Source organism: Mixophyes fleayi, chromosome 2, assembly GCF_038048845.1.
Source record: "Mixophyes fleayi isolate aMixFle1 chromosome 2, aMixFle1.hap1, whole genome shotgun sequence".
Taxonomy (NCBI): Eukaryota; Metazoa; Chordata; class Amphibia; order Anura; family Limnodynastidae; genus Mixophyes; species Mixophyes fleayi.
The window spans coordinates 330023660-330040732 of record NC_134403.1 but is presented as its reverse complement, the minus strand read 5'-3'; the positions used below and the strand labels follow the sequence as shown (position 1 = coordinate 330040732).

At 41.5% G+C, this 17073-nt stretch overlaps 1 protein-coding gene across 4 annotated transcripts in view; it reads left to right on the top strand.

Annotated features, from left to right (window-relative positions):
- The first annotated feature begins 4669 nt into the window (after positions 1-4669).
- Positions 4670-17073, top strand: part of MYO18A (myosin XVIIIA) — a 248957-nt gene continuing 236553 nt past the window's right edge. For all 4 annotated transcript variants that reach the window (XM_075196848.1, XM_075196847.1, XM_075196845.1 and 1 more), the window contains exon 1: positions 4670-4791. The gene's annotated coding sequence lies outside the window, so the exon portion shown is untranslated. The remainder of the gene's footprint in view (positions 4792-17073) is intronic.

Sequence of the window (17073 nt, the reverse complement as noted above, 5' to 3'; positions counted from 1 at the left end):
TGCACCCACTTTCCTCTAGTCTTCAAACCTTCAAGCGTTCTCTGAAAACCCACCTCTTCAGACAAGCTTATAATATTCCTCTACCACCAATATAGACACAGTAGTAAGCGCTTTCTTTGGTAGTGAAATAGGTTGCTGCTTCCTTAAAAAACGTAGTATAATAGACAATGGGAGAGGAAGCGCAGGACAAATAGTAAAGATGTTATATATAAAAAAGAGAACAACACTGGACTAGTATGCAAAAGTAATATTTCCTGAAAGAGCTGTAAACATTACTTTTGCATACTAGTCCAGTGTTGTTCTCTTTTTTTTAATATAACATCTTTACTATTTGTCCTGCGCTTCCTCTCCCATTGTCTATTATTCTTCTACCACCATCTTAATCTCCCTAGGTTACCCTATTGCCACCGTCTACACAGCTAACACAAGACAACAACCCTCTGACCAACATAGTTGTGTGACTGAGCATACAGCCACTAAAGACTTTTTTACCTTTGCATTCTAGCTGGACAAATATTCAATACAAGTTAACCCGTGCATGATACTCATGCAATCTAGTCAAATCAAGCTACTTAAGGTGTTAAAAAGGTTCTTGTCATGCATTTGGGGCTAGACCAGGCCTCCTCAGGGGAAGAGCGTTACTTCCCGACGTAAGCGCCCTTTTTTTAACGTGGTTTTGTCCACATGTCACCACCTCATCATTCTTCTCCATCACCTCATCCTTCATCTTCATCGCCACATCCTTAATCTCCATCGTCTTACTGTTCTAAAACCTCTCGATACACAATGTTTCTGCTAAACACCTTATCGCTGTGCTCAATCAGTCTTCCTTGAAGGGCAGTATTCATAACCTGCACTTTCACATCACTGCTTCTCCGTACTCGTGAAAATGCGACATACAATTGTCCATGACCAAACACAGGCTCTGGTAAATAAATATCCACACGGTCAAGAGTTTGAGCCCTCAACTGGTAAATTTAGCCTTTACTACCCCTCCCACGGGGGGAAGGGGAAATGATAGAAGTTAACTGACTTAACTATTATCATTTTTTTGTCAAATAATGTCAGTATACCAAATTTCAGGTCAATTGGATGAGCCCTTTCTGAGAAAATAGTTTTTTCCACACACACACACACACACACACACTAACACACGCCGCTAGGCTTATATATATTAGATGATGTAGCACTTACCCTTGTGTATCAAACCATTGTCCCATAGATTGTAAGCTTGCGAGCAGGGCCCACTTACCTCTCTGTCTGTATGTATTACCCAGTATTGTTTTATTACTGTTTGTTCCCAATTGTAAAGAGCTACGGAATCTGCTGGCGCTATATAAATAGATTTTGATGAAGATGATGATGATGAAGTGTACGATCCAAAAAATAGTCTTAATAAAGATCTACATACCAGGAGTCAAGAGGAACAATTTGGAAGGAAATAGACTTCCCTAGTACAATGAAGAGTGATAGGTAGACTAGTGTTCCCTGGTTAAAATATTTAAATAAACCTCTTCAAAACAAATCCCTTCCAGTGGGAAATTGTCCCTATAAAAGAAGGGCATTTGGAGGTAGATTTATCAAACGTTCTATAAAGGAAAAGTGGAGGTGTTGTCCACAACAACCAATCAGATTCTAGCTCTCATTTTCAGGAGTGTACTAGATAAATGATAGCTAGGATCTGATTGGTAGCTATGGGCAAAACCTCTACTTTCCCTTTTTAGAAGGTATGATACATTTAGCTCTTGGTAGCTATAGCACCTTGATCCCACCATATTTCTACCCCCAAATTATGGACAGTTGATACAAATTGTTTAAAACCTGCTGCACTGCACAATCTTGTTTGGGGAGCAGATTGGGTGTAAGTTTTTGGTCTGCTGTCTATATATGTAAGGTGAGAAAAAGGACAGAAAAGAAGTGTTTGTACATATATCATAGTATACCTTTGGGCAGTGGGAAATGTTTGCTCTACACACTGTACACAGATTTTGTATGATGTATTTTGATCAAAACAAAAGGCGGGATCCACGCTGGGAAAATCATGCTCTTTCCCTGGGTTGCCTCTGTTTAGGGCAGGAAGTAATGGTAAATGGTATTACCAGGTAAAGATGTTAAGTGGTTTATTCATGTGTGATTGTGTGGGTTACGTCAGTGTTTCCCTATTAGGGACAGGACTAGAGGTGAAAAGGTTACTTTTTAGGCCTATTCATACTGTTAGCTATTTTGTTAATGTTACACAGATCAGGTATAATTTGTGCAGCTTTCATCATAATTCCAGATTCTGAGGAACACTTGTATAGTTCCAAACTTTCAGTGCCATTTATGTCCAGCAGAGGCCCCCCTCTTCTTTCTAAATCTATATAGTACTTTTTTGATTTTGTATTTATTATTATTATCATTATTATTATTTGCTTTTCATGTTTTCGGTTCTTTAATTTTTTTAAAAATACTATTACATTTGTAGTATATTGGGCATCAGTAATTGCAATATAACAATTGTACTGATCACTGGAATTTTTTGCACTTGCCTATAATCAAAGTAGTAACTGTAAGCCAGATATTGATAAATATAGACCTTTATCTTGAGATGTCACTGTCTTAGGCACTGTGAGAAAATAAGTCATAAATCTGACACTGCGCAACTCATATTTCCTATTAAACAACCCTTTTCTCCATTACTTGGGGAAAAAGAAGTAGCTGGTTAGGCCCAAATAGCAAACATAAAATGAAAAAGTAACTATTCTATTCTGTACCTGAATAATGCTGCCACGAGCATATGCCTGGCGTGTCTCTATGGTAAAAGTAGCCCTAATTTGCCAGAACAAATGCCAGTTTATAAGCAGGCACTATTTTAATCTAAATGGCAAATTGAATGAATTGCTTTTCCAGACCAGCAATGACAAAAAAATCTATACAATCATGTCAGCAGGTGTTGGGATGAGGGTGCTATAAGCCATTTGGTTTAGAAACATCGTGGATTGCATGAGCCAACATTTCAGGATGGCAGATGGACTGGCAGCTAATGGCGAGAAAAACGAGGAAAAGCTGCAAGTGAAATTGTGTAGTATCTTGTAGCGCAAGAGGCTTCTGAGAGAAGACAATATCACATGTTGTGCAGTATTACAGGCACACACCTACTTTTTGTTGCTTTAAAAATAATGTTTCAGCATAATGTCTTATTCATGTTGGACTAGAGCAGTGGTGAATGTCTATAAAGGGATCTTTGTACAGATTTATAGTGGCCAACATTTGAATACACCATACCAGGACACTTCATCATAGTGAATTTGCATTATAGGTGATCATAGTTTCCTAAGCACCACAACATTATCATAAAATAGTTATGTGGTTTTTAAATGTCCTCTTCAATAAAACATACAGAAAAAGACCACATATTGACAAGTACAAAAGACTGAAATTTAGATAAACATTTATTTTTATGGTTGTTTACCATGGTTATCTTATGTATTTTCTCATAAGAGGTGTTAGTACTATGGTACCTGAACATGGCTGATTTTCCTGTGCACCTCTGTGGGAAAAATCAGTCAGGGTATATCGCCATGGAGCGCCTTCAAGACCGTTCTGGAGGCAGTCTGCAGCACATCGCGGGGGAAATGAGTTCTCCCCAAAGAAAGAATTAGGCTACATCCAAAATACCTATTGATTTTCTTTAATTTATTTTTAAGTACATATTTTAGCTTCAAGAAGTGTTCACGATGGTCTAAGGAGGGCTATTTGATTTTGTTCGTAGTTGCCTAGCTCACAATCTCACTATTTTTTGTAGAACCCACAGTTGAACCATTTCAAACTGAATAATGCTGAAATGGGCTGGGGGCAGTCTTGTACTGGACAGATGGATAAAAGAGCAACAATAAGATAGACTAAATGTCAAACTTTGGGGCATATTCAATGCGCCGCGGAAAAAGTAGTACAGTTAATATGGTAATATGTAGCTGGATTTCAGCTCGCGGCTCAGGGAGCTGCGAGCTGAAATCCAGCGAGTAAATTACCGTATTAACTGTTTTTCCGTGCACGATTACCGTAATAACGGTAATTGTGCGCGGACCGCGAGATTTTCAACGTTTCCGCCGACAATTGAACATGCCCCTTTGAATTAAATTATTGACAACGATATGCATGGCTTCAAAAGAAAATGGAGAATAAAACTCTGCATGACTTACAATGCATTTTGTTACTTCTTAAACAAAATAAATGTTTGCAAGTCTACTTTTTTCAGAGTTGGAACTGTGTGGATTGCATTATATATATATATATATATATATATATATATATATATATATATATATGTATATATATATATATATATACTATTTCACCAATATATAGCCAATATGTATATTGTAAAGAAAATGTAATTTTGAGAAGGAACAATATAGTGGTCTATGTTCCAAGCAGTGACATGCTGTTAAAATATAGGCCCTGCTAGCTCTACAAGTCTCATGATACCCTGACTGCTGGAGGCTTGCAGAACATGCTGGGACATGTAGTTCCACAACAGCTGAAGGCCCCACAGGTTGAATGAGCCTGTGCTATCCCATGACACATGTAAACCAAATCCACAGATTCCAGCTTTGTCCTCTGGATGTGTGAGAGTTAACCCAGTGTGGAGTAGTCATGTGACGCTATGACATGTTGGTGTAGGCGGGTCTATAGTCCTCCATTATTCTAACTAGCTCCTGGAAAAAAAAATCCATTGAGGAAGGATCGCGTTGAGCTGTTTAATGCATCTTATTGTGCAGATCGTGCATTGGTGCAGGCGGTCCCCGGGGGGTATGTATGTGTTATATTCATGTCTGATCACATGGAGATTCCTCCCAGGTATTACATAGCAGCTGCCCAGTGTATGTTACAGTGCTGCTCATGCTGCCTACCAGGATCTGCATTGATCGTGCCAGTGATGCTGCAGTGATCCAGCCAGTGATACACAGTGCAGCCTGTGCAGTGTCTCTGGCTGCACTGGAGTTTATTCCATGTATTCCAGTGCCTGGCCCATACATCCACTCCACAACTGCACATCCCGAGCTGTCAAACTCAATTCCACTATTGGGAGTCTTCTAATGCTCAAGCCACTAACAGGCTGTGTAGCATTGAAATATAATGGTCAAAGCTCTGTTAACCACACATTGTGACCCAAATCTCTGTCACCCCTCCACCCTCTGTGTGGGTGGCTGCGGTCCCCTGACAAACATACTAAATTGATTTGTAGAGACCTCTGCTGCATGGTGTATATCATATTTATTTTATTTTTGAAAGGTGAATGTCTTAAGATACGCAGCCATATAATAACGCATAGAAAATTAACCTGTTGGTATTTTATAATACAGCTTTGCTACTGTGGCCAGTTCCCTTAGCTAGACATGCCTACCCTTGTGTAAGCACACAGGGTATATTATTCTGCACTGAAGATTTCATAAATTCTATTTTCCCCAACTAGTATACACATGACAGTCTTGTAAACTGTGTATCAGTTTGATCTGTTGCCATATACTGTTTACAGCTGTTACTTTGTTTTGGGACATATTTCCCCCTTCCCAAACCCATAGCTACAGGTTAAAGTCATTGTCATTGTATAGTAATGAACACTGTGTTTTGCTGTCATATTAAAAGGTTGTATTCTAGAATCTCATATATTGTTTTCCGTATCCTCTCTTGGTGAATCCAGTCATTTCATATCCACATAGGTAGTTCTGCTATAATTCTGTTGTAGTTCTGTCTAAAGGTGTTGAACTACTTTAATAATACTGTATACTTTTTCTCATTTGGAGTTTCATACAAACCCACTGTGAGTGTGTCACATCAAATATTGGATGGTAAGAAGATTATTTGTAATAAGAAGCTGGTGATTTATCAATGAACCATAAGATTAGGAATATTCATTAGAGTAATGATTTTAGCTGTTGTCAAGTTGATCTTATCTGTCAGTCAGCATAGTTATGTGAATCACAGACCCCATAATGCTTAGCCAAATGTCTTTAAGATAATTGTTTGAATTTAGGGGCTAGATTTACTAAACTGCTGGTTTGGAAAAGTGGAGATGTTGCCTATAGCAACCAATCAGAATCTAGCTGTCATTTTGTAGAAAGTACTAAATAAATGAAAGCTAGCATCCTATTGGTTGCTATAGGCAACATTCCCACTTTTTCCAAAGCCGCAGTTTAGTAAATATACCCCTAGGTGTCTTCTAAATTCTTTCCAATTGATTAGCAAAAGCCTCTATTTTCCCTCATTAGTGATTTGTTTACTCTATCTGGTTGCATTAATGAAGAAATTTGAATGTCCCATGAGTTTCGGATAAAAAATAAAAAGTAAGCCTAGCAAAATGCACACCGCTAGTTTGGGAGACTATTTTTAATTAAAAACTAGGTTGATTTTTTTTTTAAAATTAATTTATTTGTTATATCCCTATCATGAGATTACTTTTGTGTGCAAATATTTAGTTTGAACTGCAGCAGCTGATCTATAATCAGACTTCATAAGAGAAAACACCAACTGACAATGAAGTATATGCATGTGAAAATTCCTGAACTTTGATCGAACCTGAGTTGCTTAAATATTGTGCACGTTCTTACTGTTCTGTTTAATTCAGCCCATGGTTTCTTACTTTCAGCCATGTTAGGCTCTGAGAAACTCCCTGCAGTAATTAACAGACACACAGGAAATTGTGTGTACATAGAAAACCTCCTACCCCCCCCCCCCCATGGATTCAGCATTTCTTAAATAACTCAAATTCTGTGAACTTCCTTAACTTTTTCATATATATTGTATAAATACAGTATACACACAAAGATAATATTTGTAAACATCTACAGCCTGCATCATGGGAAAAATAATATAGCTCCACAATGTTATGCAGCGATGTATAGTTATCATTTACATTAGTCCCTGCGCCATTGGAGCTTACAGTCTAAGTTATTTACCATACAAACACACAATAGATTCCAATGTGTCAGTAGCCCCCCTACTTATTGGTATGTTTTTCGGTTGTAAGCTTTTGCGAGCAAGGCAGTTTTTGCCTTCATATTATATAATAATATTATATTAAACTGTATAAATGTATTCTTATTATAGAACTTTAAGTAGTTTCTGTGATGCTGCAGAGCTCTTCATCTAGTAAAGTTCCATTATTTGCCCTCTCTTAACCATAATCCCTTTATCTACTGCCAGAGTTCTCCTCTTAATTTAATTGAGGTGTGGGAGGAGGAGGGGAGAGCATGCCTACTTCACTCACTGTAACTGAAACATATTCAGCAGCACCTCCCTTAACCCCTGTTGATAACTGTCACTGTCAGTTGGTAGTACAATTTACTTTGCTCTCTGTTCAACAGCAAATCTAAATGAGGTGTAATAACCTTGTCACAATACAATAGCTTCTGGGTGTGGCCTACCGGGAAGAGATAAGTGTTACAGCATTGGGGTGGGGTATAATGACGTTTTTGTGCTTGGCCAGGTGCATAAAGGTATAAAAAAAATATGACCTAGCAGACACTAGTCCTTAACTGTACTCATTGCCTGTATAATGGAATAACATAAAACTATATATAGCAATACATTCCTCTGTACTAGGCAACATTAAGCACAACATTTTCTAAGGTTAGTGTCTTTTTAATAATAACATTTGTGAAAGTTGCTAGTATCCCTTTTAATTAAAGCATATTGCATTTTAGCTTTACCGACCCTTAGGATTGTAATCAATGCTATTTTCATTAATTAGTATATTATTGTTTTATAGATATTCTAAATTTGCACCTCATGTTGTAAATTGACTTGAGTTCTGTTTTTTAAGATACTTCTTTGCAGGCGGTTGTACAGCGGTCATGGTGCTGCTTAAACATAAGCCCCAGATGCCGGGGATCCCTCCTTTATATCAGACTTACTGATTAAAATAAGTAGAGAAACTTCTGCACTCTACATGTACTTGTATTGGCTCCATTTATGGGACAGTGTGTTTTATAGACTTCTTCAGAGCAGGAGTTGGGAATGTACCTCAGAATACTGAACCAATCAATATTATAATACTCAGGATAATGATTGAATATAGCTGTGTCCAGTGTTCACCCACCAATTGCTGTAATTAGCATGAATGCTGATAGTGCTGTAATCACAGTGATCTATTCATCACTATACTGAGGCCTGTGAATGAGCTTAGGTCAAAACATACAATGGGCAACTGTGAGATGTATCAGGCTGTCTCAGGGCCATAACTAGGGCTGTGCGACAGGGGTGACCGCCCAGGGCGCAATTTAGGAATATTTTAGGTTAGTTTGGTTAAAATTGGTTAAAATTGAGGGCATTTGTCTTTCTCGCCCCAGGTGCTAGAATTCTAAGTTACGGCTCTGGGCTGTCTATACGCACAGCAATTTTCACAGCCAATTTAGTAGTTTTGAGCCTGCATGATTGGTCTATATGTGGGCAGCTTTAATTAGGGGCTAGGGGGCAACTGCCCACGGGCCAGTCCCATATTGGGCTACCTTGGGCAGGGTCACTGGGTTACCTGCATTGTTTTCCTTTAATATGTTCCTAATAGGCTGTTGAGCTGCGTCTCTCTCCTCCCCAGCTAAAATTTGCCAGTTATCCCCTGGCCTTAATTATTGTCTCCTATCTATCATGTCATGTTTGCTTTGTTGGTGAGGGAGTGAAGGAAATTAAATTACAGTCTGCCCTTGCTTATCACTGGGGCTTGTTTAGTGTTCTGTCAGATACAATATAGAACAATGAAAATAAGCAGCTGATTTGTATTAAGAAGCTCTCATCTTCAGGTATGTGGAAAGTAGCCATAATTTGTGGGGAAAAATCACCAAATTAAAAGTAAAAGTAGCTAGATTTAAGTTCCTAATGATGACACTTGTTGATATAATTCCAGAAGGATTTCACAAGTCTGGGTCATTAGATGAGTCATTGTATGATGCTGTCTTCCTATAGCTGAAAGATGGTTTACTGTCATTCAACCTGTTGCTGCTTGTTCTGGAGTCCCATCTGCTCCTGCTCAAATTTGTTAAACCACTTGCAGTTATACGTCAGCATCAAGGGCTTCTTGAGTTTCAAGCAAATTGATTTACAAGTTTGTGAAGGTGTGGCAATGTCATTTTCAAAGTTAGATCATCGTTTTGTAATGAAATTAGCAAGTAGTTAAACAGTTACATTGTGAACCGGTTTAAAAGAGAAAATGGTGAAATGACTGATCCTGATCTGGGTTAGCATTACTGACTAGAGTCCTTGGGGCATATTGTAGTGCGCAAGCCGCGTTACTGTAATGCGGCTTGCGCACTATTACCGTTATTACGGTACCTTTAACGCAGGCTTTCTGCTCGCAGCTCAGGGATATGCAAGCTGAAATCCGGGTTAGAATTACCGTAATAACAGTAATACTTTTAGCGCCGTGTTACTTTTGCGAGTAACGTTGCTAATTGAATATGCCCCCTTGTGTTACTGACACTTGCGACATTGCATACAATTTTTTTATTATGTAGTTATATTTATTTTTTAATAAGGTAGCTACTTTAATGGCAGAGAAGGGCGCTGTAAACGTTTCTAGAATTGGTCAGATTTCCAGAACCTCTTGAACTGGTGACGTAAAGCTGCACAGACATGGTCAGACGGATTGCTCAGTCCAGCCAAACGGACACATTATTGTTTCATGGGTTACAACTAACCAAGCTGCAGTATGATTGGGTGTGGTGGTAACCCAGGGCATCCGGTGACTCTCATCACCACAGGTATGACGTCATTGTCCCAGGGTAAGGTTCAGCACTATCTGCTGTTCAGCCTGTCTGTTGAACAAAAATATCAGTGGGTTTTGGCCACCCACTTCTATGGCCAAATAGCCCACTGAGGTTTGAAAAACTGCTGTCAAAGGATATTAGTCGATGGTTCTGATTGGAGATACCTTGATGCCTCTGTAATGGTCAGAAGTGTGTAATGTGCGAAGGTTCAAGATGGTGCCTGCAGCAGCAGGGTATTATTATTATTATAATTACCATTTATTTATATAGCGCCACTAATTCTGCAGCGCTGTACAGAGAACTCGCTCACATCAGTTCCTGCCCCATTGGGGCTTACAGTCTAAATTCCCTAACACACACACACACACACACAGAGACACAGAGACAGACTAGGGTCCATTTTGTTAGCAGCCAAATAAACTACCAGTATGTTTCTGGAATGTGGGAGGAAACCGGACCACCTGGAGGAAACCCTCTCAAACACGGGGAGAACATACAAGCTCCACACAGATAAGGCTGTGGTCGGGAATTGAACTCATGACCCCAGTGCTGTAAGGCAGAAGTGCTAACCAATTAGCCACTGTGCTGACCACTACCGTGGTAGTATCTGACCAAATCAGACTTCTGCTGTTTTACTGGTTTGTTGTGAATGTTACATTAACAATACTTCTGAGTGGACTTCTGTAATTCTTAATAGTACAAACAAAACACAAGAACACTTATACCTGAACCCCACGATTTGTGGAATCATTATAATGCATGCTATTAACAGTTGCCTGGAATGTTACATAGGCGAGGGTATGCCTTCTTACTACTCAAACAGTGCATAATGTGTTTTTTTATGTTAATTACATGGGTTGTCAGGCCTTTGAAGGTATAAAGCCGGCAACGCAATGCAATATTGCAGCTAATATTTTCCCATTGACCCAATATGGCAAGTTTTGTATCCCCAGAAGCAAATAGCTTAAAACATTATCTGGCATGGCAGAAAATATGATTGGAAGAAAACCAATAGCGGCATTTATTTCACTCGTCTTCCAGACTCCAATAGGTCAGAGTTAAGCCACCTTTTTGACTCAAGGGATGAAAAACTGGATTTTGTCTAAATTAGTCACCCACACAATATTGAACAATAATCTTGTTTGTTGCACACCTCTCTGGTCAAGCAGCAGGATCACTCTGTGGTTAGTGACTTTAACACACATTTTGTCTTTTCTTTATAACTTAGATACAGTGGAAGCTCCCTGCCCTTTAGCCAGTTAAGCTGTTTCCTCTGCTTTACCTGCTTGGTAGCCTTCATGACGCATTAAAATACTAGATTATATGAATTCAGGAATCTGGCTCACCTAAAGCTATATTCCATTGCCTATATAATTGTGTGTTTTTTTGGACCAAATTAATATGAGCTGATCATCTGCAAGATCATAATGCAAACTTCTATTTTGTTAATCTCCCAGTGTGGAATTTCATTTTTCCATTTTATGACCAAAACACATTATTTCCACTGTCCACTAAACATACTACCTTTCACAAGAATTATCACTTTTCTTTGTCTAACTACTTTTGTTGTGATTTATATGTTTAATGATCATTTCTTATGGCATCTACAGATATAAATATGGATTTTAACCTTATTATCAGTGGGTATTTTCGGTAGACTTCATCATGCGGTTAGTTGTCACTTCTCTTTTACCATTGTTGAAGAATGCAAATTAGAGTCTTGACAGCTGTGGTAGGTGCATATTTTACATATAAGGTATTAGTTGATCTGGTCACTGTGATTAACTCTTGGTGAATATTTGGTAACTGTTGTCGGGCAGCCTTCTTTATTTCCTATACAGTTGCAACCGACTACCTTCAGTTCACAAGCCAATGTTAGAGTATTAGATGTGGTAGCAGCAGTATCGATCGATCGGAGCTCATAAATTAGAGACCACACAGAGTCTGGTGTCCAAACTGAACAACTTTACGCAAGGAAATAGCTAATATTTTTATAAACAATAATCACCTCACAACAATCACGTCAATGGACAGTTTTGGAAACATAATGGAAAGTTTCTATCACATAAAATTAGATATAAAACCAGCTAGTGGTCAAGCTAAAATGCTAAATGTCATCAAGTTCCTTATTGCTTCTCCAATCAGAGGTCCTTGAGGCTGCCATTACTCCTTGATTCTGCAAAGTTTCACATTCATAGGCGCTCAGGTAATTTCCATCGTGGTTAGCTACTTGATTTCAGACAAACATTAACACAAAATATCTGATTTAATAGATTTAAGGCGATATAACTTACAAACAGATATAAGCAATATTATTGCAAAAATGCTAAGACTCTAATTAATAAGATAACCTTAGCAACATTTTCCTTACTCCAAGTGACCGTAGACCCCCAGAGTCCCTTCTCTTTATCATATTAATTAGACTTAATTTACTCCCTTTCTAACAGGAATCAATCGAAAAGGCTAGGACAGTGTTGGCTAACCTGTGACACGCCATATGTTGTGAAACTACAAGTCCCAGCATACCCTTCCAGCAATAAGCTGCTATATATTGGCAAAGCATGCTGGGACTTGTAGTTTCACATACACCTGGAGTGTCATAGGTTAGCCAACACTGGGCTAGGATAACATTGTTGGTGACTACTTTTTGCAATGACACAGGGCTTGTCCTCTAATCAGAGCAAAGGTAATAATCATTCGGCACCCCGGTTGCCGTACCCTAATCACGACCTACTATGACTCTATTGTCAAGGCGGGGGTCTTTCTCTTTGAGTCTCCATATATCTAGTAATTGTTATCCTCTGTTCTCCTTCCAGCTCCGAATTGTCCCCATGCATCATAAATATTAGCTTGTGCTCTCCTGGTTCGTTCTCATCTCCTTAACATCCTCCTGTTTCCTATCTTTCTAGATTTTTGCAACAATTTCTCATGCATTGGCCTCTCATGTCTATTCTGGGGGGACACATGTATAAACAACATATCTCTACTCTTCTGAGTTTTACATATCTCTCCGAGTACAGCTGTATTGGTCCATTTTTCCCGTTCACCTGTATGACTTATGCATATCACTGAAATGCTAAAACGGAAATAACGTCTCATTGTCCTGCCGGAGGTTCAATCGTTATTCTGGTCTTCTTGCAATGGGATGCGTGTACACAGGTGTCTTTTCCCATAACCTTGACTGATGTGGGGGTCGTTAATACAACTTGATATGGCCCCTTTATCTGGGTTCAAGGGCTCCCCCTACATGCCTCTTGAGATACACCCAGTCTCCAATTTTATCCAGTTGATGAGGGTTGATCAGGGAACCTGAATCAGGAAGAGAGGAGAAAACTTGTGCATGCAAATTAGTAAGTTGCAGAGTGAGACACAACATATACCCTGTTAAGTCCCCATGTTTATGCTGTAATTTTTGGGGAAAATAAAGACCTGTTTTTGGCACTGACCCAAATAATATTTCATAGGGGCTCAGCTTCAGTTTCTTTAATGGCGTGGTTCTAACAGCTAACAAGGCTATAGGCAAACATTCAATCCATGTTTTCCCTGTTTCTCTCATGGCCTTCTGGATTTTCAGTTTCAATGTACCCTTTAACCTCTCCACTCTCCCACTGGCCTGCAAGGAGTATGGAACGCCTGTGTGATTTTTAAGTCTGACATTATATTTTGCATGACTTCTCCTGTAAAATGAGCTCCACTGTCTGCCGGTTTTAGGACAGTGCACCGTTTTATGGTAACGTTTGAAGAGCTGAGAAGCGCTACTTCATATTTTGTCAATCGGCGCTGGAGATAGGTCTTGTGGTTGCTTGATGCAGTATCTCCATGACTGCATGTGGAACTTGGACTGTGAGTGGATGATCCAAAACAATATCTCCACATTTGTCCTTTATTATGGCGGCTGCTGCTGCAACTGACTTGATACAGTTTGGTAATGCCAGTGCAATGAGGTCAAGCATTGTTGAGTAATAGGCTAAAGGCCTTTGTCTCCTTCCATGTTCTTGCTTGAGGACTCCCAAAGCATGTCCTTTTTATGTTCATGGCAAGATAGTGCTAATGGTTTGTCATAATTGGGTAGTCCTAATGCTGGTGCAGAGCATATAGCCTGTTTAATAGCCTGAAGTGCTTTTTCTCTTTCTTGATAATTGGCGTCATTACAGGTTTCTACTTTTCTTTTACCAAGTTGTACAAGGGTTGCATAAGCAATGAGGCTCCTGGAAGCCACTCCCTGATGTAACTTACTATTCCCAGCAGTCCTCTGATTTCTCTTTGTCTTTCTGGTACTTTTGCTTCCATTATCACTGTCTTTCAGGTGTAAGATGCTTCATCCCACGAGAGATGCAATGTCCCAAAAATGTCACAGTCTCATGAACCTCTTGTATCTTGTTTTTAGAGACCCCACAACAATCTTCTTCTGACAAGAAAATTAACAAATGTTCAGTCTCTTGCTGGCATTCTTCCATGCCTTCCACTGCAAGGAGTAAGTCGTCCACGTATTGCAATAGTTGTGTCTTTTCCGGGTAAAGTGGGGTCCATTTCTTTAAATCTGTTCCCATTGCTTCAGTGAAATCTGAGGGACTTCTGGCTCCCCCTCGTAATTGGACCAAGGCATGTATTGTGTTGCTGTTAACATACGAGGGTTAGCTTCTCCTACATCATTAGCTGGTATAAATGTGGGGTTTGGGTATTGATGTGTTCTTCCTGGTGCTATTATAGCAGGGTATGTACCTGACACGGAAATATCAGATAAAATACCTCTTCTGGTTGGGGGAGTTTGCAATTCATTTCTACCTGGTGGATTATAATCCTGAATTTCTCTTATCTTTCTTTTCATATCTGTATCGTGGCTCATATGCTTCCAACACAAATTTTTCACAAACCATCTCATCCTCATCCACCAATTTCTGACAATCCCAACATCCTCGTGTTACACATTTATAACAATATTGTCAGGGTTCCCAAGGTAAGACCACGTAGAGAAGGTAAGTGAATGAAGTGGTTTATTAGAAACACAGGTAATACCGGTTCAAGATGCAAAACTGGTAAGGCAGTAATATAACTACAGTTCTTAACAGTGGAATAGGCAATGCAGTAACGCGATGGAGAGATGCAGTAATCAGAGGGTTACAGGGTGGATACCTCTGGGAAGGTGGTGAGATGAGTTGCCTGCAGGTTGCAGGATTGGATACCTCTGGGAAGGTGGAGAGACGAGTAGCCTGCGGGTTGCAGGGTTGGATACCTCTGGGAAAGTGGTGAGATGAGTAGCCTGCAGGTTGCAGGATTGGATACCTTTGGGAAGGTGGTGAGACGAGTAGCCTGCGGGTTGCAGGGTTGGATACCTCTGGGAAGGTGGAGAGACGAGTAGCCTGCGGGTTGCAGGGTTGGATACCTCTGGGAAAGTGGTGAGATGAGTAGCCTGCAGGTTGCAGGATTGGATACCTTTGGGAAGGTGGTGAGACGAGTAGCCTGCGGGTTGCAGGGTTGGATACCTCTGGGAAGGTGGAGAGACGAGTAGCCTGCGGGTTGCAGGGTTGGATACCTCTGGGAAAGTGGTGAGACGAGTAGCCTGCGGGTTGCAGGGTTGGATACCTCTGGGAAGGTGGTGAGACGAGTTGCCTGCAGGTTGCAGGATTGGATACCTCTGGGAAGGTGGAGAGACGAGTAGCCTGCGGGTTGCAGGGTTGGATACCTCTGGGAAAGTGGTGAGATGAGTAGCCTGCAGGTTGCAGGATTGGATACCTTTGGGAAGGTGGTGAGACGAGTAGCCTGCGGGTTGCAGGGTTGGATACCTCTGGGAAGGTGGAGAGACGAGTAGCCTGCGGGTTGCAGGGTTGGATACCTCTGGGAAAGTGGTGAGATGAGTAGCCTGCAGGTTGCAGGATTGGATACCTTTGGGAAGGTGGTGAGACGAGTAGCCTGCGGGTTGCAGGGTTGGATACCTCTGGGAAGGTGGAGAGACGAGTAGCCTGCGGGTTGCAGGGTTGGATACCTCTGGGAAAGTGGTGAGATGAGTAGCCTGCAGGTTGCAGGATTGGATACCTTTGGGAAGGTGGAGAGACGAGTAGCCTGCGGGTTGCAGGGTTGGATACCTCTGGGAAGGTGGAGAGACGAGTAGCCTGTGGGTTGCAGGGTTGGATACCTCTGGGAAGGTGGAGAGACGAGTAGCCTGCGGGTTGCAGGGTTGGATACCTCTGGGAAAGTGGTGAGATGAGTAGCCTGCAGGTTGCAGGGTTGGATACCTCTGGGAAAGTGGTGAGATGAGTAGCCTGCAGGTTGCAGGGTTGGATACCTCTGGGAAGGTGGTGAGACGAGTAGCCTGCGGGTTGCAGGGTTGGATACCTCTGGAAAGGTGGTGAGACGAGTAGCCTGCGGGTTGCAGGGTTGGATACCTCTGGGAAGGTGGAGAGACGAGTAGCCTGCGGGTTGCAGGGTTGGATACCTCTGGGAAAGTGGTGAGATGAGTAGCCTGCAGGTTGCAGGATTGGATACCTTTGGGAAGGTGGTGAGACCAGTAGCCTGCGGGTTGCAGGGTTGGATACCTCTGGGAAGGTGGTGAGACGAGTAGCCTGCAGGTTGCAGGGTTGGATACCTCTGGAAAGGTGGTGAGACGAGTAGCCTGCGGGTTGCAGGGTTGGATACCTCTGGGAAGGTGGAGAGACGAGTAGCCTGCGGGTTGCAGGGTTGGATACCTCTGGGAAAGTGGTGAGATGAGTAGCCTGCAGGTTGCAGGATTGGATACCTTTGGGAAGGTGGTGAGACTAGTAGCCTGCGGGTTGCAGGATTGGATACCTCTGGGAAAGTGGTGAGACCAGTAGCCTGCGGGTTGCAGGGTTGGATACCTCTGGGACAGTGGTGAGATGAGTAGCCTGCAGGTTGCAGGATTGGATACCTCTGGGAAGGTGGAGAGACGAGTAGCCTGCGGGTTGCAGGGTTGGATACCTCTGGGAAAGTGGTGAGATGAGTAGCCTGCAGGTTGCAGGATTGGATACCTTTGGGAAGGTGGTGAGACCAGTAGCCTGCGGGTTGCAGGGTTGGATACCTCTGGGAAGGTGGTGAGACGAGTAGCCTGCAGGTTGCAGGGTTGGATACCTCTGGAAAGGTGGTGAGACGAGTAGCCTGCAGGTTGCAGGATTGGATACCTCTGGGAAGGTGGAGAGACGAGTAGCCTGCGGGTTGCAGGGTTGGATACCTCTGGGAAAGTGGTGAGATGAGTAGCCTGCAGGTTGCAGGATTGGATACCTCTCGGAAGGTGGTGAGACGAGTAGCCTGCGGGTTGCAGGGTTGGATACCTCTGGGAAAGTGGTGAGATGAGTAGCCTGCAGGTTGCAGGATTGGATAC